Source organism: Ruditapes philippinarum, unplaced genomic scaffold (genome assembly GCF_026571515.1).
Source record: "Ruditapes philippinarum isolate M1 unplaced genomic scaffold, ASM2657151v2 ctg131_1_1_1_1, whole genome shotgun sequence".
NCBI lineage: Eukaryota > Metazoa > Mollusca > Bivalvia > Venerida > Veneridae > Ruditapes > Ruditapes philippinarum.
Window position 1 is genome coordinate 148581 of NW_026853741.1, and position 26726 is coordinate 175306.

General features: G+C 29.7%; 1 protein-coding gene across 1 annotated transcript in view; it reads right to left on the bottom strand.

The window, feature by feature from the left end:
- LOC132737679 (neuropeptide F receptor-like) overlaps positions 1 to 25975 on the bottom strand; it is an 87673-nt gene extending 61698 nt beyond the window's left edge. Inside the window, exon 1 of the mRNA XM_060725013.1 lies at positions 25924 to 25975. The gene's annotated coding sequence lies outside the window, so the exon portion shown is untranslated. The remainder of the gene's footprint in view (positions 1 to 25923) is intronic.
- Positions 25976 to 26726: the final 751 nt, after the last annotated feature.

Below are 26726 nucleotides of genomic sequence, written 5' to 3' on the forward strand. Positions count from 1 at the left end.
TATGTGTATGTATTTTGAGGGCATTGACAAATGAAACCAATTACAGTACCTAGAAATTGTACAGGCAGTCACGAAATTAACTTATGTTTGACAAGTCCGTTGTCATTTTGAAAAAGAATAATGATAAAATCCTCAAATTATAACTTCACAACTTCATATAATATAATGCTCATTACCATTTGAATGAGAAGATATATTTACTTCCAAGACATATCTTTGCATAATTATTTTTGTTTTCTAACTCAAAAAATCTTGCAAAATATTTTCCTTTCTTTGATATTGCTAACATAACATTTTGTACGTGAACAAACACCTTTAATACCTTTTAAGGACCCGACGATTCAGCTTAAAGACAAGGAAATCAAATTATCTATTTTTAGACATACTATTGATTTCCAAAATTTGTCGTTGATATTGCAAATCATTAAATATTGTATATTAAAATGCTAACGACAAATACTATATATGATTCGTCATATATCACATGTTTGTTAACTCGATTACACGCGAAAGAAGTAATAACTTGCTGATGTCATTTGGCTCAAAGAAAATCTTTACATTGACGAAGACACAACACATGTTGGCATATGACTGACATATGAAACTGCTGAAGAAACTTTACTTTTACTAAATGTACGCTCAAGATCATGTATTATTCATCAAATTGTGTTTTTTTCATGATCAACATGATAACTAAACACATCAGGTTTTAAAACTAATATAGTATAAAGAATAATCCGCTTCATTTATTGCGAACACATTAATCAACCTCATATATTTGCATTAAAATGTGACACAAATCCTACGTATATATACATAGTAGTAAATGTAATTTCAAATAATTTGATATCTAAGAATGATTTTGTTTAATCGCTCTTTAAACTTACATATTACATGTACAAACATTCAATGGAAGTAAAGAATGTGAGTGAGAAATGACTTGATGAAAAAGATGATTATTTTTTATACTTTTCTGTTGCTGTTGTTGTTGTTTTGATTTTTTGAGGAATACCCTAATACCCGTTCTTTGGTATCACTTGTTTGGTTGGGTTTATTTGTATATTGAATGTCAGGTATATACTCAATAAAATACGTTCAGGTCTATGTCATAATTGCATCATATTAAATAGAGAACATTCCTTAAGAATGTCCAAAACCACAATTGACAATTTTGCAAGCTCGGTTTGAATAAGCCTGTTCATGGACGGTACTGGAAGGTGCAATCAAGTTACCGCACGCTAGCACCGACTCAAGCAGAATTCAAACAGTCACACATAAGAATGGTTACATTTTGAATTCAGAAACATCTGCAAAAAAATCAATAAGAATAATATACAAAATCAATAAAATCAATTTCGATAGCTATTATTGTATTTATAAGCATAGCCTTTTCGTGTATTGCTTCATGACATGACATCTAAGTAAATTTGAGATTTTATTGAGTTCTGATTTTTTTTTTAATCTTTCAAAAAGCTGTATAGTTATGATAATTTAATTTTGATTTATCACATAGCTTGTGGTCCCTTAAGTATTCAAAATGAAAATTGAACCTCTAATACAATTTTTCCCCGAATTAATATCCCCGTTGATATAAATATAAACATATTTAGGTAAACATGGAACGAATTACCACCTTTCTGTGATTAAATATTATTTTGTTGTTTCAAAAGGTGACATAAATAATTGTATCAGCTGGTCAAACTTTTACTGAAGACATCCATATTTTCATTTACCTAAGCCACAATGTTCATTTTGCTAAAAAATGCTACCAATAATAAATGTATATGACAAGTTTCAGAAAGAAATATGTCATTTTCATTATTCCATACCGGACATTTCCAAGTGAAAGGAGTATTTGAAATATTAGAAATGCCAGTCTATATTTTCCGCCTAACTATGAAAACAAGAGCATTAATAATAAAAAAAAAGATTTTTAATATATTGTTAAACTTATATTGTTAAACAATTTTTACAATAAACATGCAGAAGTCCTATTTTCTTAACAAAGTTTAACACAACTTCAGGTATTTAAATCCAGTACCTTTCAAGAATTTATTTGTGTTTATTTCCATATTAGCAGAAAATACACACAAAAATGTTACAAATATCAATAATTCTCATGAAAAGAAGTTTCATTTTCTTTGATCTGAGCGATACAATTATGCATCAAATGTAGTTATTCACAATATAATTATCATAATGATTAATACTTTTATAAAAGAATTGTAAAAGAGTCATTGTTTGACGCAGCAAAGTAGTCTTACAGATTGACAGTGTAATCTTAAAATACTTTGTTTATCACTGGAATTAGATATTGTATATTATTTCAACTCCAAAGAGCTAATAAAACCTTTCTTGCAAATAACTCCAGCTTACTTAAAGTTGTGTAATAAAATATAAACTGAAGCCTTAACAAAACTGCAGTACAAAACGGCATGCTGCAATATGTCCATAATACTTTGAAGCACCTACGAAAAAAGTAAACATAAGGTCAACGGAGCCGAATGAAATACAGCATTATACAACGTATTATGTTACATAGAGCAAAACTAGAGCAATTTAACCTAGTGTTTTTCATTGTTTTATAAAAGGCAAAACACTATTAACTTTCATTTAACCAATGAAACTATATTCTTGTTGGTTGTCATAACTATCCATTTCCTTAGTTGGAACGACAAGTAGGCACTGCAACATTAATATTTCCAGGTTACTTTGTACTTCATTGAAACAAGCTGGACAAGGTATAGTCTACAATAAAATACTTGGATTATATTATGAAACTTCTGTTAAACTTATCAGTCAGATATGTTTTTATGTTTCATTTAAGACATAAAAACGTACAATAAACATAGACTTGTGAGTTATTTACAGTTTAACTTCAATTTTTACAATTGTGCTACACATAAAAGTTACATTATTAAATAAATAAAAGATTCATTTAAAGAAGCATGTAGTTTGTTTGGGAATTGACGACATTTAAATTGGTCTACGTTTTTGCAAAATACAATTACTTCTTCACAGCCATTAAAGCAATAAAATGTAATAGTCTAGACTAAGTTTATCAGTAATTTATTCTTTATCGCCACTAGAATATATTAGCACGATATATACAAAAATACGTTAGTCTTTGTCCTGACGCAAATAAATACTTATAATATGGGGAAAATCAGTCAGATATTATTCAAAAGAGACCAGTCGTTGTGTTTTATTCAATATGTTTATCCTCTGCAGGATACAAAACTCATATCATAAATAACCGTTGTTTTATTTGGCGACAGTGAAAATATCATTTGGCTAGTTTTATTCAAGAAAACTATAGACACTGTCATCAAAATAAGAATTGATTGTGCATAAATGTTTCAGTGGTGTTACAATAACTATTCATGAAGTTAATACAATGTCATGTCAGGTATCATTAATATCAGTGAATATCTCAGCAATATATAGTTTCCTTCTCATGTATTCCCAGCAGCTCAAAAATATTTTTATCAGTCAATAATTTAGAATAACTTAACATTATCCGTCGGAGGATATTCACACCAAAAAAAAAAAACGGACAAATTAATTCAAAAAGAATTTGTGCGTAAATTATGATTAAATAATAATGATTGAACGTCATATATCTTCATTAAAATCACTTTAGAAATATTGAAAGTGAGTTATAACATTTTCACTTTTGGGTTTTGTTCTTTATGTGATGGGTTTTGAAAAACATTAAACCAGTTTCTGAATCCGCTAAGCTATTTAAGCTTTTAACTTAAACACTAGGTTAACTAATTTTCTTTATCACTAAAATTCCATATCATTTCAATTGTGAAAGCAACTGTTCTTGCAAAGTTTATGGTAGCCCTTCTTTACATGTACAAGCAACAGAGATTTATAAATAAATAAACGTAGTTAAAGCAGCATCAATTATTTTATCGGCATTACATATCAAATTCGTAAATTTATAAAATTAATGTTAAAGTAAAAAGGCACAGATTGGAGTGATACTTTCAAAAACAATTGAAGAAAAATACTAAAAGATATTTTAATATTTTTATTTAATACCTAATAGCAATTACGTTTTTATTCATTGTAACACATATTTTGCAAAATTCATCACTTGATATTTAAATGTATAAGATCGGCACCTTATAGATTTTTCTGCATGTCACTTTAAGCTGTCATATTTTTATTTGGAATCATGGTTACGATAACATTATCATTACAACGCATTGTGAAATGTTTGTTTATGCCATGATAAATGAAAAGTTACTGGATGTCTGCACCGTATAAAATTAATTAGATTTTAATAACACTTTGCATGTTGATATAATGGTTGTATTTTATTAAATTAAAAAAGGCTGCAGTATAATTATATATATATATATATATTATATCATTGTATCAATATAGTGCCAAGTATGTTTTGTTATTTGAACATGGCATTCCATAATGTAATTCAAGTATAAATGTTAATTGAAAACTCGAGCGTCGACACTTATTTCAAAATGAAAGAGATAACAGCTATTTTAGTACTTTTATGAAACATTGTAAGGTTTAACAAACACTTGGCTTTTTAATGCGCACTTTGTTTTTAAAATTTAACAAAAGGGTAACACATTTCTTTTAGAGACCGAATTCCCTATGCTATGATAATATATTGACTTATAGCACTATATGTATTCTCTTATGGTTTAGATTTTGATGTATAACGACCATGGCCATAACGATTATTACTGGCAGTTCTCAACTTTACTAGAAATATGTATTTTACATAATCTTAAAATGACAGGGAAAACAAGACAATACCTTTAATATCATGTGAGCATGTAACAAAAATTCATGCCTATCATTTACTTAAATAAATGGAGTAGTTCACGATGTCCTGTCGTTGGCGTGAAATCAAACGAGTATGTTTCTTTTTCTAAAGAAAGTTTTGTGAAATATGTAATTCAAAACTATACTACAAGCATTGAATTATAAACAGAGTAAATATTAAATCACGTTCATTCTCGGTCTTCGAATGCAATATTAAAGCATAAATATGCATGTTATGACTACAAATTAATTATAATATTGAAGTTGTAACAGAAAAAAAGTTTTAAATTAATGACAAAATGACATGCTAAATTGTAATGACAATGTTTGTTTTGGCAGTAAGTGTTAGAAGGGTATCCTAATGCTTGTCCTTGCTCTGTGGGATTTGTATCATAATGATATTCTCAGTTACATTACTCAGATGCTTTAATCAAGTAATTATTACCAATTAGCGGCAGGATTTAATTCAACGGATTTACTGTTTTTAAACGAAAGTTTTACTTGTAAAATAAAAAAGATGGCACACTCTCACTTTTAGAAGGACTATTCATAAGAACGTTTAGAAACAGAGGCAATGAACTCACGGTTAAATACTTTCCGTCAATATAAAGAAACTCTATAGACACCCTAGAGATTTAAGACTGTTATAATTATTTAGATAATACGTTAAGCACTTCATGTCCCTTTTATCTTCTACATAAAAAGTTTTATTCATCAACAATTTTCAATTTCTATCCACTGGTAGGTATCCATTAGCTTTATAGTAGCTGTTTATTCCTTGCATTTAAAAACACTTAAGAACAACAATCAGCAGAACATTATCAAAGTGTGTAATATTACACATTTTAAATTTCTCAATGTTGGAAATGAACTATTTTAAATTTAAGAGAAAAATCATATAACGGAAATTGTATGTTTAATTTAAAACACTAAAATCATCAACTCAAATGCTTATTTATGACTTCAATAATATCTTAAAGTTAATTCCTATTACTTAACACTTTGAAGGGACAGTATTTTTAACTGGGGAATATGATGACGCAATGCTTTGAAACACATTATCTAACTACAAACTACGTACACATTGCTTAACAGATGCAGGAACATAGGTATGTTATTTGATAGATTTTGATATAAAAACAAACTTTTTAGACCAAGTCTTTTAAGGTTAATTGACAACTCGCCAGGACTACTGCGTTTGCGTCTTTGTAGAGGCGAGACAATGTGGATACATGATAAATTAAATAAATCACTCGTTCAACAGTATCAATGTTTAACGTCAACTAATCGATAAATGATGTAAAGCATTTCATTATGTTGTTGTCAACTTAGATATCACAATTAAAATTATAACAAGAAAAAATCCGTACTATTAAACATACAACAGATTCCCACCACATTGTTACACGTAAAATACCGTACGTCTAATATATGTGACATCCCTATGTTAATATAAGTTCTATCTGATACCATACATTATACTTTCTTTCTGTAACAGATTTGTAACAGCGGTTTCTGTATTCATAAACATTACAAAATAAGTCATTATGATAGTCAGTGTTAACTTTGATACCTTATAATCAGACAGATATATTGATTATATCTCTAGGTGCCTAAATTAAAGACTATCTCAGATTTGTAAGATAATTGATTTCATTTCATTCATTATAACTTATCACTGACCAACAATACAGAACATACATGTATTAATCTAAGAACGTAATTTGTTAATCGTCCTACTATCTTTCGGCCATAGAATTATAATTTATTCAGTTTATTACTGAAATTCATCATAATAGTAATTATACCCGATTTTAGTCAAATGTTGGCTATACCATCAATATCATCATCATCAACAACAACAACAGCAGCAGCAACCTTAACAACAACAACAACAACAAAAAACCACATAATATAATATATACCGGTATTAGAAATAGACAGGTTCGTAAAATATGTCGCGGATTATATGTTTTCTTTGAAATTGTTACAAGAATTGGTTGATGTCCTTTACACAAACGACATATTAAGTGAAATATTTTGCGGTATCAAATATGGCTACATACTAAAATTGATTCATTGCTTTATATTTACATTTTACTTCTTGAAATTTGAAAATAAAATTTATATGCTTTTGTTTGCTCTGTTGGACAATTTAGCCTCATTGACGCTGTAGTGGTCCTCAATGCTGCCATTGCGTCCATTATTCAGGGGCAATTGAGCGAGTACCTGCTTGTACCTTTCACAAGCTGAATAGCTTCTTCATAGAAATCTGACGAGATTCGAATCCACAACAATGAAAGGCAAAGTGATTTTAAGTCAGAGACCTTAACCACTCAATCACAGAAGCTCCAAATAATTTTATAATCCGGCATTTTAGAATAGTTTTATTAAAATCTTGTCTTGTCTAGTTGTGTTAAATATTGGTATGAATAAATACTCCGAAGTAATTATTTGGACGTCATATTATGTGAGCCACAATACGGTACTTAATTTCCTATATTAATATCACTTCAAACATACATTATAGATAGAACGGAGGGTGTTTAAATGTCCACGTCTTGACCAATTTAATAAATATGGTAGAAGCATGACAGTACTTAAATAAAAATAAGTCAACACCTGGTCACAATTATATTTATTTAGGTAAACAAAGTAATCAAGGGAGTATACATTGCATTGGTTACACTCAAAGCAACTACTTATTTTACGTTTATGCATGTAAAAATACTTCTATGTATATTTCAATGTACATTGCAAGTTATACTGTATTCTAAAACAAACATAATTTTGTTCAAATGAAACTTTTTTCTGATCACCTTTACCAGTCATTTATTACGTTAATTAAATAACAAATATATGATAGGTGATTGATATTGCACTGTCTTCCGTTTCAGTCTTCTACTGGTGATTATATTACCAAATTCAACTAGTCTGTATTCATTTTATCAATCATGATAGAAAATTAAACCGCTCAGGAAACGTCTTATCTTGGACAGGCATAACCTTGCCTATAGCTAATCTCTTCAATAATGTGACGGGCCTGTCAATAAGTCTGGCTATGTGTACATTATTAAATAGTCTATATACAACATTTATTCGAAGTGTTAAACTGTTCAATATCGACATGTCGTCACAACTGTTTATTAATTAATCCATTATAACAAAAACAATGGGCATATTTTAAGTTCGCATTTGTAAATTTAAAAAAAGTTAATTTAATCACACAAGAGCTATCACTAATACATCCACAAGTCACCTTAACTATATGAAATTTAACTGGTCGAAAATTTAAACTGTACCTGCTTTACATTGACCCTAGGGGACCCAAAACTTATCATAATGAGGTTTTCACCTCGACATACTATATACCATGTTAAAATAATACTACATTGTATATATCATTCCTTTTCCAGGTTTAACAAATTACATGTATAGTAGCGGCAATCTTGACCGTGGTCCAAGGAGTGCATCGTGTTCATTCCTAACCCTAGACCTTATCCGGAAACCATTGTCCTATTCTGAGTAATGTTGCAGTTTCAAAAGCAACCCCACAAGCGAGGACTGTTTCATACCAAGATTGATTACAATAAATAGTTTGTTCCTCGCTCTAGGTGTTGATTACTGATTAAGGTCGTTGATTTCAAGCAATTTGTCCATCACTGTTATTGGTTTGAATCCCACAAGAAACTTTGGATTCTTTCATAACGCCATTTAGCTAACATACAGAGCAGTGGTGGTTCCATTCAGGTGTCCGCTCATGTCTGAAATAATGCATGGAAGGGCACCAGAGGACTTCCGTCACCATTAAAGTAGAAAATCGCCATATGAACTATACTGTCTGTGCCACAACGAAAACAAGATTACTATATACCAAGTTTGATTATTATATCTCATTTATAACCTAGTTATCTACTTAAAACCTTTGTTTCTACTTTTGTTAAAAATGACCTTGGCTTTCACTATACTATTTTGTTAGCTTATCTTATCAATTAAATGTTATGAAAAATTACAACTTATGTTTTACTTCATTTTTACCACCTGTGTTTACAATGCTCTAACTCTAATTTTTATGTTTTTATATTATAAATATGATGCTCAAATGAAGATTTATCAATATTGTAAGTTCCAAGGAGCATTATTTGTAAAGATATTACCGAATTTACATTTAATGTAAATAAAGGGATGCGATTAAAAATTCATTTTCGGTAACGTCTAAGCCAATTTTTTCAATAAGAAATGAATGCATATATTTTAATGATTACTTGTAATGCGTACAGTTTCAGTACATTTTTAAGATATTCTTGGCTTGGATGTTTGAAAATTGTTTCAGAAGAATAATTATATACATATTTGAAATTTCCCTTAAGTGTTGTTACATTCGTAATTACAACATACCGGATCTTTAAAACAACATTAAGATTTTAGATGACGATTGATCATCCCTTGTATAAGCTTAGTTTTTTCTTTAATGTAATCACATTTATAATTTAGTCATACCAATCTAGTAATATTTGATATGGTACTGCCTTCGACATAACAAATGTTTCAAAACAAAAAGGGATTTATGAGGGTTTCAAACATTTCAATAACAAAATAAATGTTATACGTAAATAAAGGCATAAACTGTTGATAGGACTCGAAAGTCTCTGTCCGGATGGATCCGAACCCACAGCGATGAGGGGCAAGAGGTTTGAAGTCAACGACCATAACCACTTAGCCATTGACGCCGTTGAATAAAAAAAAACATTCAAAATTATTTGATATTATTCAAAGTGTTTCTTAAAACTATTGGTTGCATCGGATATTAAGTATTTTGTCATTGAAATTTTATGAATAATTTCATTTATTATAAATAAAGTTTGCAATATTCTACCGCTTCTGTAAAAATGTATAATGTTCCTTTTGTAACTTAACTTTAGAAATCTATTTTGTTAGGAAAAAGTGCATTTTTTTATATAAAGATTTTAATTATATTCCCGGGCACAAATAGTGGAAGCAAAATATTATGTTTAAAAGTTCTGTTAAATGATTTTTTTTGTTATACAATTTATTCGCATTACTACTTGATTTTCTAGTACGTAAGGTTTGTCTATTTAAATACAATGTTTATTGTAAAAACGCATGTTTTAAGCGTATAGCATAACTATATAGAACAAGAACTTAAAAAATCATTTCCAAGATTTTTATCAATAGACACAAAAATATCAATTTAAATATCTAGTTCGGCAATTTAGTTACATGATATATTACATTTTAAAGCGACAAAACCTTTTCGGGTAAAATAGAAGACGAAAATAAGGTTTGGTATTCCTATAAACGGTTAGAATTATAGTTGTCTACTTCCACGGTTTGTGGGCGTGGACGGTAACTTGCACTTTCCAGTACCGTCCATGAACAGGCTCAATCAAACCGAGCCTGCAACATTTTCAATTTTGCCGTGTTGGGCTTCTTTAGGGATTCTGTATTTATCTATGTTGTTAGTTTGTGAAACTCATTAAGGTTTACATTTATCTTTTATACGGTAAATCATATAGTTGACGCATTATAAAATGTAACAAATGATCTTCGAGTGTTCGTTTTATGTTAGAAAAAATATAAATTGAATCTTTCATTTTCAGGTGCAATCTACATTACTCTGCATGTCGTCGTTAATCACTCTTGTTACAGTTATCTCTCTGACAGATCCTCAACTCAATACTCTATTTAACAATAATATCATCAGGCGCCTAATCCATTTGATTTAATGCCGTCTGTAATGAACGTTTCTCACATATATAATGTCAGTCAAAATGTTAAATGATCAAATATTATCAGGGAAAACATTGAAAGAAACATAAAAAAAGTTTTTGATTATAGAATAGCGCCTCGTTAAATGTGGCTTAACAGTTGTGTTCTCGTTCAAAAGAATTCGGTTTTTGTATATATAAAAACCTCATAATAGTGTGACGTTTGTAATGACAGACTATGAGTCATAAGCTTATTAGAGACTGACACCGACCATTAAAGTCATATACATGATGACAATAAAACACCGAATGCCATACAGGCATGAAAACAATTATATATACAAAAATGTAGATGTATTTTATATTCCATCAAAAAACCAGGACAGGTAATGATTGTAATCAGATTATAAATAAGTATATCACATACCCGTGGCGTTTTTGCGACTCCGTAAAAATGGAATTGCACAGCCGTGAATATATTTTGACGTGACGTCATTTGCGTTATATAAACATACACGTACGACCCGCTATTTGCTATTTGGACTTCCCTAAATCTGCTATGTGCAATGTAAGTGTGGGTCTGTTTAACTAACCATAACTAATATACATAATTCGGTCGCTGATTGCTGTACTCTTGTTTCCGATAATCGGACACAAAATCACAGAAAGCCAGTTGACTTAATATTACGAATTCCAGCAGAAACAACCTACTTGACAGAATTCTTTATATAATACTGACAGATACTCAATATATCTTTGTCAGAGATAAATCTAAACAATTATCCGTTACACACTCCAGGCTATATACATAAAAAACAAGAATAAAGATCAACAAGGCAAAGGCAACGTTCACAGGACGCGGCCCCCGACACACTCAAAAAACCTAGAGCGGACATAAGGGTGAAAGGAGTGGGACATGTAATGTGAAATAATATCAACTAAAAACTAAAACGGGCTCATAACGGAATTAAAGGGATAAGGGTGAAAAGGTGGGGGTATTAAAATGACAAGTCATAAGTCATGGCAAGTGAATATACAGATGAATTATTGTATTAGCGTCCGATGATGTATAACTTGTTAGAGATTAGTTTGCCGTTAAACAAAGACAAGCAAGCCGTTTTTCAGGGAAAAAACGTTTTATTTGAAAGATATATTCACTCACAAGAATGTATTGAAGCAGAACAAAATGTTTATCATTTGTTAAAACCTCAAGTTCTATAACACATTTCTTAGACTCTGAAATATGATGGGATAGAAATACAAGAAAAATGACAACTCACATTCGTATAAGATCAGTAAGAAGTATGTCACGAAATAGTTTGCAAAACAAATTCATATCATTTTTGTTTTTGCTTAGAGTTTCTGGCAATTATTTCTAGAAGCGTATCCATGAAATTCATGTAACGACCTAAAAGCTGTACTTGTTTAAGGAGAACAAAAGATGTCTTTAGGATAATTATGACAAGCACAGTTATAAAACTGTATAGTCCTTAAATAAACTTTACAGCTTTCTCACAAATACATGAAATAAGAATGCATCATCAATAGCAGGTTCCGGATAACAAAGGTTAGCGACCTTTGCAAAGAACTTATTTTACAAGGTAAATAAACATATTTACTCTACTGCGTAGACGAGAATTTGACATTCTTTTATTTAAAATCCCAAAGTCTTATTTGCAATATCAGTGTTTGAAATACATTACATTTTAATAATGTACATATACATTAATTTATAACCTGTCGAATGTACCAGATTTAAACACGACAATAAAGTGCGATGGTGTAAAATGAAAGGTTGGTCTTTAAAACCATAAATAATTGTTTGTTTTTTTTGTAATTAGTTTCAGACATACCATCAAACCACGAACTTGAAATAATTGTATATGGATTTTGTAAGCAAGTGTGAGATACATGATCCGAGCGTACACATATTTTAATAGCAGATAATAAAAATGTTCTAGAACAATATATATCTATTCATAGAAGTATTTGAAATGCTTATGGGAAACATTTCCTCATTGTAGAGCAATCCATTTTAAATAAGCATTAATATCTATATTTTATTTACTTTTCATATTACTACATGGTTGAAAGTATACGGTGTACGTGCACTAGGCAAGTTGTGATCTTAGTCTTTTGACCGTGCATGAATTTTTCTTCAAATGTCAGTGGTCAAATGCACGTTTGTCTAATTTCCAGTACATGTTTTTTGTATAACGCGGCCTGAATAATGAGCACAAACCGTTATTTCTGTATCTAAAAAAGGTTCAAACGATTCTGCAAAAAAACAAAGGTAACGATCATATTTCTTATAGGCAAGTGTATTAATCAAAAAGTATTAATAAACCTGAAGTAAACCTTTCTAATTCTTCCTTGAGTTTCGTTGAATTATTGCCAGATTTAAATTTAAAATGGATCACAAAAGTACTTAAAACCTTTAGTTTGACATAATATCCATTGTTTATTCCTTTAATGGGTCCATGGCGACATGGCCGTTGGGTTAGCGCACCAGACAGGTACTCTAAGGATCGTTAACTTTGTTCAAGGAACGGATTACAGAATATGTCTACAATCTTATAGCATCCTACACAACCAAACTAAAATAATTTATTGATAAGCGACATGTAATTACATTTTACATTACAAAATAGCACAGAACACTATATCTAACAAATTAACATGCAATTTACGCATTTGAAAATTCAAGGTACTAAAGTATTTAAGCGTTTACCAAAATGATAAGCAGAATTTGACTGATTTTGTATTTTTGCCTGTATTTCATTTTCATTTACGATATAATTATTTTATAGTTTTTATTTCAAATAAATAATTACCATAGATTACAAGAATTTATGACTCTCCATGAAACGGAACCCACATTTTTATAGTGTACATGCACATAAATGAATAAGGTGGGGTAATAAAAGAAGGTCGGTAAAAAGAAAATCCAAGAAAAAACGGCTTACTGCTATGGTAGTCAAAGCACTTCTCGTTCATGACGTTAAACCTTCACACGTGTGTTAGTTTAAGTTTGACGTCATAAACTGACATCATAAACGTGTCAATTAAGAAAACACTTGCTTATAGCAATTATGATACAGAATGAGATTTTACGTTGGTTTTACGTTTGCAAAGGTTCCACATAAATACGAATAGGTATGTGCAGAGTAATATTATTGCCTAAATTCAAACAGGAAAAGTGATATAATAGTATTTCAAACGTAAGATATAAATGTTACCAAAATAGAAATTAAGAAATCGGCAATAAATAGAGGTATAGCCCTTATATAATGCACTTATGTCGCGTAAATATGGCCATCTGTTACACGTATAACGTCGGAGGAGCCATAGTAACTGCACAAATGATGAACCGAATCAACGCTGGTGTTAGCTTTAAAGATACCTGAATCATCTGCTTTCTTTTCGTATTATATTGCACTAAAAGTTTGACATGTCTTTGTTATACCGAATATCAAAAAAGTTTTAATGAGTAACTGTACTTTTGATTATTACTATTGACGAAACACAAAAGGCACCATCTCACGAATGATTTTAAAACAGTATTTTAAATGTCAATAAGAAATTGTAAAATTTCATTTTCATTAAAATGTCTTTATTTTAAGCAAACAAAAACAATACTGGGTTTAATAAAATCCATTATCACTCACAGTTTATCGCTCACACTGTGGCTGATGCAGTTTTATATCGAACGCATGTTGTGTGTGCGTATTTATTTGTATAGTTTTATAAACATGTAAATTAACATGAAAGAAATTGTGCACTTTTTTACTCTTTTGTACTATATTACGGTACATAAAGGAACCGAAATAATTAGTAATAAGTCAAATTAAAAGAAAAGAATAAGCGCATATGACGTTAATCTTGAACCAGCATTATAGTGTGTTATACATGTAGTAATTATGAAACAATGACTTACTTTATGATCTAAAATTACTTTATTGGTACCTCAATACAGAAGCTTAACTCCTTTCAACTGAGCTGTACAGTTTCCATATCAGATGTCAACAACCCATTTCAGAAAATACGTACATGGGGTTAAAAAAAGAAACTGTAATTGACCAAACATTATGTATTTTCATTTAAAATTTTGTCAAATAACCTACAATTAATCTTGTCATGTTTAACATTCCTTTGCATGAATTATGCAGATAGAACAAATTATGCAGATAGAATCTCTCTTTAACAACTGAGTACGTCAAAACAAAATATGACTAATCACCCTTAAATGTCATAATTCTATAATAACACGCTAAATACTGGTAATTCCTGTAAATTTGCCGCCCTGTGTTTCAGCATAAAATTATCAAGAGCAACAAGTATTGCAATTAAGTGAATAATTTTAAGGCAGTTTTGATAATTCTAAATCACGCATCAATTATATATAAACATTATAAACATGACTATGGACCTGCCTGTTACTATTTGTCGAGGCCGACGCATTCTCACGTATAACAGCTGTAAATAAGGGAATGTAATTGACAGACTTTCGATATTTGTATGCGTTAAATGTCTACAATAAGAATGCTTATAGTTGTATTTATGACAAAGTTGTATTTTTGACAGAAAAACACACCGCTTTCTTGAATCTGTAATTTGCACAGTCATTACTTCTTTGTTAAACGAAACGTTGGTTTTGATTGATCGGCTAATGCCCTATTTCCCGTAAGGGCTTATCATAGATATTCCAATAATCCAGTATATTGCTTAAAGAGCATATATTACACCTAGCAAAACAGGACACAGTATTGTATGTACACGAAGATAGGTGAATGTAGAGTGTTTATGTTCTGTTTTTAATATATTCCTACATGTGTTTGGAAACTCAATTTATGTTTTAAAACCCCGTGTTTTAAATTCCTGCTCGCAAATGGCCTGTCAATTTAAAGCTTTACCTTACTTAACTAAGAATTTGGTTTAAAAAGGGAAAAGCCATTATTTTATATCATTAAAGAAATAAATCATTTCAAGCTATTATTTTTTTCTCTCTGTCATTCTTTTTCAAATCCATGGCATTTTCTTGTAGAGAGTAGATATCAAAAACCTGGTAAGACTCTTATGAGGTTGAGTAACCGCCGAAATATGATAGACATTTGTAAAACATTTGTTAAAAACGGCGTACAATAAATCAAACAAACTTTATATATGTCTTGACTTTTGAAATTTATTTTCCAAAGTTTGACTTGTACAACGTGTCTTGGTACTAGTATGGTTTCTCCATCTGTTTACCCGCGAAAATGTATTGTGTACGCATGTCATTTTAAAATAACATGTTAGTATAAAAAATCTAAAATGGGAAATGCATACATACAAGTTAAGGATAGAGGAATTAAACTTAAAAAGCATGCGTTCTTAATATGTCTTAATATAATGTACATAAAAGCATATGAGGATGAAATTGCATTTTTTAGGAGAGAACTTTTTAATTCAGTCTATAATCTAGATTACACAAACACGCGTGCGGGCGCACGCACACACACACGCTTGCACGCACACACATATGTCAAGTAAATCTGAGAACACGCACACACACACACACACACACACACACACACACACACACACACACACACACACGCACGCACGCGCTCGCGCGCGCACGCACGCACGCACACACAGATTAATCACTATATGCCACCGCATCGCAGATGCTGCGGTGGCATAAAAAAGTAAACATAAGGTCAACATAGCCGGATGAAATACAGTTCACCGCCAAAGCATTATACATCGTATTTTGTTACATAGAGCAAAAATAGAGCACATTGTTTTATTAAAGGTAAAACACTATTTACTGTCATTTAACCAATGAAACAATATTCTTGTTGGTTGTCATAATTATCCATTTCCTCAGTTGGAACGACAAGTAGACACTGCAATATTAGTATTTCTAGGTTAATTTGTACTTCATTGAAACAAGTAGGACAAGGTATTGTCTACAATAAAATACTTGACCATAAAATGTCATTATACTGCTTAAATAAATTAATTCATCAATATGATGGGAATTTCTTGTAATATATAAACAAAATATTATGTATCTTCAGGTAAATAATCAGTCAGATATGTTTTTATGTTTCATTTAAGACATAAAATTGTACAACAAACATAGACTGGTGAATTATTCACAGTTTAACTTCAATTTGTACAATTGTGCTACACATAAAAGTTACATTTTTAAATAAATGAATGATTTATTTAAAGAAGCATGTAGTTTGTTTGGGAATTGACGACATTTGAATTGGTCTACGTTTGGCAAGAAAAAAAACTCCTTCGCAGCCATTAAGCGATCAAATGTAAAAGTCTAGACTAAGTTTATTAGTAATTTATTCTTTACCGCCAATGGAATATATATGCACGATATATACAAAACGTATACGTTAGTCTTTGTCCTGACGCAAATAAACATAAGGACATGGGGAAAATCAGTCAGATATTATTCGAAAGAGACCAGTCGTTGTGTTTTATTCAATATGTTTATCCTCTGCAGGATACAAAACTCATATCATATATAACCGTTGTTTTATTTGGCGACAGTGAAAATATAATTTGGCTAGTTATATCTGAGATAACCACAGACACTGTCATCAAAATAAGTATACATTGTGCATAAATGTTTTAGTGTTGTTTCATTAACTATTCATGAAGTTAAAACTATGTCATTTCAGGTATCATTAATATCAGTGAATATCTCAGCAATACAGAGTTTCCTTCTGATGTATTCCCAGCAGCTCCAAAATATTCTTATCAGTCAATAATTAAGATTAACTTAATAGTCTTCATAATATTTATTACAATCCGTCGGAGGATATTCATACAAAAACAAAAACTGACAAATTGATTCCAAAAAGAATGTGTGTGTAAATTATGATTAAACAATCATAATTGAACGTCATATAATGTATATCTTCATTAAAGTCACTTTAGAAATATTGAAAGTGGGTTATAATATTTTCTCTTAGTGGGGTTTGTATTTTCTCTGATGGGTTTTGAAACACAATTAAACAAGTTTCTGAATCAGCTAAGCTATTTAAGCTTTTATCTTAAACACAAGGTTAACTTATTATGTTTATCACCAAAATTCCATATCATTTAAATTTAGAAAGCGACTGCTCTTGCAAAGATAACGGTAGCCCTTCTTTACATGTACAAGCAACATAGTTTTATAACAATAAACGTAGTTAACGCAGCATTCATCATTTTATCGGCATTACATATCCAATGCGTAAATTTATAAAGTTAATGTAAAATTAAAAAGTCACAGATTGGAGTGATACTAAAAAATAATTTTAATATCTTTATTTTATACCGAATACCAATTAGGTTTCTATTCATTGTAACACATATAGTGCAAAATTCATCACTTGATATAGATCGGCACCTTATAGATGTTTCTGCATGTCACTTTGAGCTGTCATATTTCTTTTTATTTGGAATCATGGTTACGATGACATTATCATTACAACGCATTGTTAAATGTTTGTTTATGCCATGATATAAGAATAGTTACTGGATGTCTGCACCGTATAAAATTTAATGAGATTTTAATAACACTTTGCATGTATGTAATGTATTTGATATAATGGTTGTATTTCATTAAATTAAAAAAGGCCACAGTATAATGTTATATCATTGTATCAATATAGTGCCAAGTATGTTTTGTTATTTGCAAATGGAATTCCATAATGTGATAATTCAAGTATAAATGTATTTTGTAAACTCAAGCGTCTACACTTATCTCAAATTTCAAGATAACAGCTATTTTAGTATTTTTGTGAAACGTTTCAAGGCGGTTTAAGAAATACTTGTGAAATACATTATGATATTCTCAGTTACATACTACCCTGATGCTTTAATTAAGTAATTATTACCAATTAGCGAGAGGTAATAATTCAAGGGATGTACTATTTTAAAACGAAAGTTGTACTTGTAAAATATTAAAGGTGGCGAATTCTCACTGTTAGAAGACTATTTATAACAGAGGCAATGAACTCACGGTCAATATTTATAATCACTAACGACACCCTAGAGATTAAAGACTGTTATAATTATTTAGATAGTACGTTGAGTTTTTATGTTTCTTTATCTTCTACATAAAAGGTTTCATTCATCAACAATTTGCAATTTCCATCCACTGGTAGGTATCCATTAGCTTTATAGTAGCTATTTATTCCTTGCATTTAAAACACTTAAGAACAAAAATCAAAGTGTGTTATATTACACATTTTAAATTTCCCAATTTTGAAAATGAATGAGAAAAATCATAGAATGGAAATTGTATGTTTAATTTAAAATACTAAAATCATCAACTCGAATGCTTATTTATGACTTCAATATTATATTAAAGTTAATTTCTATTACTTAACATAAACGTACACATTGCTTAACAGATTCAGGAACATAGGTATGACATTTGATAAATTTTGATATAAAAAAAGTTTTAGCCCATGTCTTGTAAAGTAAGTAATTGGAAAACTCGCCAGGAATACTGCGTATGCGTCTTTGTAGTGACGAGACAATGTGGATACATTAGAAATTAAATAAATTACTCGTTCAATAATATCAATGGTTACGGTAAACTAAACGATAAATGATGTAAAGCATTTCATTATGTTGTTGTCAACTTAGATATCACAATAAAAATTATAACAAAAAAGAAAACGTACTATTGTAACATATGTTATATCTCTATGTTAAAGGAAGACACAGGCGAAATTTTCATTTCTTAGTTTTTAATTTTACATTCATTATTCTGTAAATGCCCTCAATATGAATGTATTAGACAGTCAAAGGAACAAAACTTTTCTCCATATAAAGAATAAAATGGTGGTTTCCTAACTTGACCCGCGTGGCTCAGGTTAAAGCGCTAGCATTTCACAATAGTTGTCAAAGTGAACTCTGGAAATGTTAAAGAACATGTCAAATGAATGACTTAGGCATGGTGCAATCATACAATATCCACAGTATCTGTTATTGTAACTTCAAAGGTTTGTTCAAGTCACCTGATTTGTTTTAAAACTATTTGGTGATTCTATTGGCGTCTAAATTTTGTTCAACATATATATAGATATATTTACGCTTCAAACCCAAAATATATAAAATTTAAACAGAAATCCATGCTGAAACTTCAAGAAAAGGCATTTTAGCGTGATTTGAGTACATAAGATCTTTTTAATTTTTTTTTCATTATTTTGCCTGAATATCCCTTAAATGTAAGTTCTAGCCCAATATCATACATTATACTTTCTCTGTAACGGATTTGTAACAGCGGTTTTTGTATTCATAAACATTACAAAATAACTCATTATGATAGAAGATACCTTCTTACAAAATGAAAGTCTTACCAAAATCATATATTATTCAATTATCTCGTAAATAAGTTTTTTTCATTTGCGCTAAATTACTTGAATTTAATTTGACATAACAAAAAGCAACAGTAGAAAAAAGCAATAACCTTTTTTAGCCAACCTTTCAGTCAACCAGCTGCCATTTAATATATTCACCAAGTAATAAATCAGTAATTATATGAAGTACGATAAAGATTATAATTGATATTTCTAAGGACCTGGATGTAATCACAACTTGATAAGTAGTTAAATGTACAATGGTAATATTAAAGTCGTTCAATAAACTGAACATGTTGAATATAGAATGTATGTCCTTAATGTTAAAGATGTTTTACATTAATGATAGCTTTTGTTGACAGAGTTCACTAAAGTTCTTATTAATTTACTATATTAGATATATCTACGCCTACTTTATACTAATATTTATTTGTAAAAGAGTGCCATTAGCTAGCACAAATTAATCATAGGCATTTGGTAAGCCATCTAGAAGGTACGTGTTGGTTACCTTATAATCCGACATAAATATTATCTCTAGGTGCCTAAATGACAAATATCTCAGATGTGTTCAATCAACGGGTGGTTATACTACAATCATCATCATCATCATTATCACCATCATCATAAACATCAACAACAACAGCATAAACCACATACCATAATATATATTAACAATTACGAAGGAGGGTTCGTAAAATATGTGAATTGATGTCCTTTTTTGTAGAAGAATTGGTCGATGGTCCTTTACATAAAGATATGTATATCTAAACGATATGGCTACCTACTAAAAGCAATTTCTTTAATTTACATTTTTCTTTTTTAAAATTAGAAAACAAAAGTGTGTTTAATATCGTATGCTATGTTTGATTATTTAGTGACATTGATGCTGTCATGGTCATATCACGAATTTCAAGCTATACCGGTGGAATTCCTTCGGACTGCTATTCCGTGAATTATTTAGGTACAAACGAGCACCAAAAGGAGCCAAAGATCTTACAAAAGGGAGTTGAAAAGCTTTCTCATACGAATGATTCAACAGTCACAGACGGGATTCGAATCACAACAATGAGGGACAAAGCCATTTAAAGTCAGAGACCTTGACCACTCGATCACGGAGGCATTTGAAAATCTATATTCAGGCATTTTAGAATTATTTTGTTATTATGTTGTTGTCTTGTCTTGTGTAAAATACGGATATAGATCCATACTCAGAAGTAATTATATGAACGTCATATTTGTTGTGAAGAACCATGTGGTGATTAATTACCTATATTAATATCACTTCAAACATATATTAAACAGTAGGGAGGGTGTTAACATGTCCACGTTTTGACCAATTTAACAAATAAGGTAGACGAATGACAGAACTTAAACAAGAATAAGTCAACATCCGGTCACAATAATATTTATATAGGTAAACAAAGTAATCAAGCAAGTACACATTGCATGGGTTAAACTCAAATTAACTATTCATTTAACGGTTATACATGTGAAAATCATTTTATTTTTTTGTCAATGTACATTGCAAGTTATATTTATTCTAAAACAATCAAAATTGATTAAATTAGTTAATACAATAACAAATAGATGTCTGGTGATTGGTGATTGCATCGTCTTCAGTTTCAGTCTTCTACTGATGGTAATATTACCGATTCAACTTGTCTGTATTCATTTTATCAATCATGATAGAAAATTAAACTGCTCAGGAATTGTCTTATCTTGGACAGGCATTACCTTGCCTCTAGCTAATCTCTTCAATAAAGTGACAGGCATGTCAATAAGTCTGGCTATGTGTACATAATTAAATAGTCAATATACAAAGCATTTATTCGAAATGTCAAACTGTACAATATCGACATTTAAATGATTATGTCGTCACAACTCTTATTAATAAGCCCCTTGTATCATAAGCAAAAAACGCATTTTTTAGTTAATTTGTTCATTTAAAATAACTTTATTAAAACTCACAACAGCTATTACTATATACACCAGCCATATTAGATACATTGAATTAAAATAGCTAGAATTCTAGGGAAACAAAAAAATCATTATATGGTCTCCACCTAATTTGCCAGAAAAACAGTTACCAATTTCTAGTAAAAAATATCTTGACCGTATTTCAAGGGTCCATCTAATTCATTACTTACTCAAGAGACTATCCAGAAACAATTTTATTTTCTATTTTGACCTTAGGGATCTCAATAGAAACTTCAAGGGAGGACTTAACATAAGCTTCTCTGTCAAATGGCGACTTGCTAGCTTTACTGGTGGAGGAAGACGTTCCGTAAGCAAGCTTGAAAGCTTATTCGATGAGCAAATCGAACCCGCAGCAGTGAGGGGCAAGTAAATTGAAGTCAATTCAATTCAAGTGTTTCTTAGACGTTTGTTTGCATTAGACGTTAAAGTCTGTAGTCATATCATTTTTATGAATAGCTTCACTTACAATATATAATGTTCTTAAATAGATTCCATTCAAAAGACTAACTCCGAATTAAGGATATTTGGATTTTTCAAACAAGCATTCGAAAATAATATATTGTGGCGGTAGCGCACCGTGGAGCTATAGAAGTTAGTGTGAACCTCTTATTGATAAAAAAGTAGGGCAGTCTTTTTTAATTTTAGGGCAGATTTATATTTCATCCAGAACATTTCCAATTTCAACTGTTGGTCAATTATTATTCATTATAACAGGCAATCTTTAGAAATTAATAGTCAATTTGCCGAAAAATGAGTATTACAAAAATGAGCTTTACTCATTAAATCACTTTAATTTAAATATATATTTCGGCAATAACAATCATTTTCATTTAAACATATTTTACATTAAATAGCGACAAAAAGTGGATTTACGGATTAAACAGGTGACGAACATAAGATAACTTTTTCCTATAAATTGCTTAAACTGACAATCAGCTGGCGGTTGTCAATTAAATTTTTATTATTTCTACAGTTGTTTTTTATCAATTTATAAAGATTCATTTTTTATTAAACTTTAAAAGCGTATATGTCACACATTGTAAAATTTAACAAATGAAATTCGAGCGTTTGCAGCATGCGATTGTTTTATATATGAAACCAATTTAACTGTTTTTCATTTTCAAATCCATAGAGCACTCGAAATTACTCTGTCTGTCATCGTTAATTACTCTTGTTAGAGTTATCTCTCTGACAGATTCTCAATTCTCTATTTAACAAATATATCATCAGGCGCCTTTTCCGTTTGATTGAATGTCGTCTGCAATGAATGTTTCTCACATATATAATGTCAGACAAAATGGTGAATGATCGTATATCATCAGGGAAAACATTGAAAGAAACATGAAAAAGTTTGTGATTTAAGAAAAGCATCTCTTGCTTAGCAGCTGTGTTCTCGTCCAAAATTAAAACGTTATTATATAATAACCACATAATATTGTCACATAATGAGTCAAAAACTTGTTGGAAGACTGACGTCATATATATTATAACAATACAACACTGATTGCCATACAGAAATGAAAACACCAATATATATTCATTTTTAGTCCTTCAAATTAAAAATATAATGATCGTTTTCTGTTATAAGCATGTACATAATTTTACAAATTAAAGATGCTGTATGTTTTGTAAATGATATTGTTACGGTGTGTATACCACACTTGCAAAAAATATATGTGTAGATAATAATGCAAATAAAACAATTTTCAAACATCGAAGAATATGTAAAACATGTACTGCAAATATTTGTGCACATTATATTTAAAGATCCTGTATGTTTTGTGATTGATATTGTGTGTATACCACACTTGCAATAAATTATATATGTATATTATTATGCAAATAAAACAATTTTCAAACATCGAAGAATATCTAAAATGTGTACTGCAAATATTTCATCAATAAATTATATGCATTCATTTCTTATTGGTAAATTTGACTTGGAATTTATAGAAAATAAATTTTTAATTACCTTCCTTTATTTACATGAAATATTAAATTCGGTAATATTTTTATAAATAATGCTTATTGGAACTTACAATATTGACAATTTTTAATTTGAGCATCATATTTATGAAATAAAACCATGAAAAAAAATGTGTTACAAGATGTTTAATCAATAAATTACATGCATTCATTTCTTATTGGACAAAATTGACTTAGAATTTGTAGAAAATCAATTTCTAATTACCTCAATTTATTTACATGAAATGTTAAATTGGGTTATATCTTTATAAACAATGCTTATTGGAACTTACAATATTGACAAATCTTATTTTGAGCATCGTATTTATGAAATAAATCCCTGAAAAAATTGTGTTACAGGATCTTTAAGTGTTTTATGGCTAGCAACCTCCTAACTCTGATATGTGCATTTTAAGTGTGGATCTGTTTTACTAATCATAACTAATACACATCATTCGGTCGTTCATTGCTCTATCTTTTGTTGGCGATAATCGGACACAAAATCACAGAAAGCTAATGGCGTTGACGACTTAATATTACGCCAACCTACTTCACAGAATTCTTTATATAATACTGACAGCTACTCAATATTTCCTTGTCAGAAATAAATCTTAACAATTATCCGTTAAACACAACAAGCTATATACATACTTCAGGGCAAGAGAAAATACAGATAAATTATTGCACTAGCGTCCGGTGATGAATAACTTGTTGCAATTTAGTTACCGAAAAGCAAAGGCAAGCAATCAGTTGCACTTTACATGAAAGAATAGGTTAGTATTAAGTGAAACGTTTTATTTGAAAGATATTTTTAAGTGTTTATCATTTGTTAAAACCATCTTATTCTTGTCTCAAGTCCTATAAAAAAATTCTTAGACTCTGTCATATGATCAGATAGAAATAAAGAAAAAATACAACATGTCATTCATATAAGAGCAATAATATGCACGTCACGAAATAGTATACAAAACAAATTCATGTCGTTCTTCTTTTTGCTTAGAGTTTCCGGCAATTATTTCTTTGAAGCGTATCTATGAAATTGTTGTTACGAATTTCAAGCTGTACTTGTTCAAGGAGAACATGACATTTATGCCTAACCCAGTCATAAAGCTGTATTGTTCTTTAACAATCTTTATAGCTTTCTCACAAATAGGAATGCAACATCAATAGCCGGTTCCAAATAACAAAGCACAAGGTCACAAGGTAAATAGACATATTTACTACACTACGTAGACGAGAATTTGACATTCATTTATTTAAAGTCCTAAAGGCTTAATTTAAAACATTAATTAGAAATAAGCTGGGGTTTTTTTCCAGGAAAATAAACAAATGATTCTTCCAGTGTTTAAAATATATTACATTTTGAAATGCCACTGTGTGTATCAAAATTAAATATTTTTATTTATCAATTGTCGATATTACCAGATTCGATGTAAACATCGACAAGTGAGATGGTGTATAATGGAACGTATTTAATACCATAAATAAGTATGTTGATTGTGGTTAGTGTCATACATACCACCCAACCACGAACTTCAAATAATTTTATACGGATTTCGTTGGCAAGTGTGAGATTCATGATCTGAACATACATATCATTAATTTTGATAGCAGATAATAAAATGTTCTAAAACAATATATATTTATTCATCACTTTAAACTGTATAAGCATTTAATTTTCAAGTTATATTTCATTAGAATATCCAATTAATATATTTCTATTGTAGACAGTATTTGCAATACTTATGGAAAACATTTTCCCATTGTATACCAATCCACTTTAAATCCAAAATAAATCAGTAAAATGCAAATGCTTTGTTATTTAATAAATGTATATTTTATTTACTTTCATATTATTACTTGGTTGAAAGTATTTTGTTAACATACACAGAGAACTTGATATATGCATGTTTTAATTTTTTGGTCATATGACATTGCATTTTTTTTCTTCAAATGTCAATGGTAAAAAAACATGCTTGTCTAATTTAAACAATGTTTTATTTTAGAGTCTCAGAGTCTAAATATGTGTTTGCAGTACATGCTATTTTATTGTATGCTGCCTGAAAAAAAACACAAACAAACACACTTACCTTAATTTATGTATCTACAAAAGGGTCCAAACGATGATTCCCCTAGAATCTGAAAAAACAAACAAAATTATTAATAACAATCATATTTCCGATTGGAAAGTGTATGCATACAAAGTATTAAGTAAACCGTTTTTATTCATTCTTGGTTTATTAATGAAAACACATATTTAAATCATGATTTTCATATTTAAATTAGTAAACCGCAATATATAGGATTGTCATTGTCTTTTATTTAAATATTATTTAGATTCGAAATATATAACGTTTCCTTTCATGTTTCTATTTAATGTTTATAAAAATGAATGAATGAATGAATAAATAAATAAATAAATAAATAAATAAATAAATAAATAAATAAATAAATAAATAAATAAATAAATAAATAAATAAATAAATAAATAAATAAAAAAGGGAAACAATTGATGAAATTCAATTAAATAAATAAACTAATACATAAATAAGTAAATAAGTAAGTAAATAAATAAATAAATCATTTTAAGCTCAGTTGATATTTTAGAGATAATGTTTCCTATATCGTTTACACATTGGCTGTGCAACAATATGAGTATTTAGCACAAATAATGCCGCCTTTTCATTATTCATATATTTGTATATGAGGTAATATTATCAAAGTCATCTCTTCTGAATTCAATCCTTAGCAAACAATATGTATTGTATGTTAGAAAACACAAGGTAATAGTTGATGACTTGATGTGGTAAAGTCAAAAGGCCTAAAATTTATAAAACATGAAATTCATTCATAGAAACATTTTAAACAGAAACAGATACATGTAACACAAGAG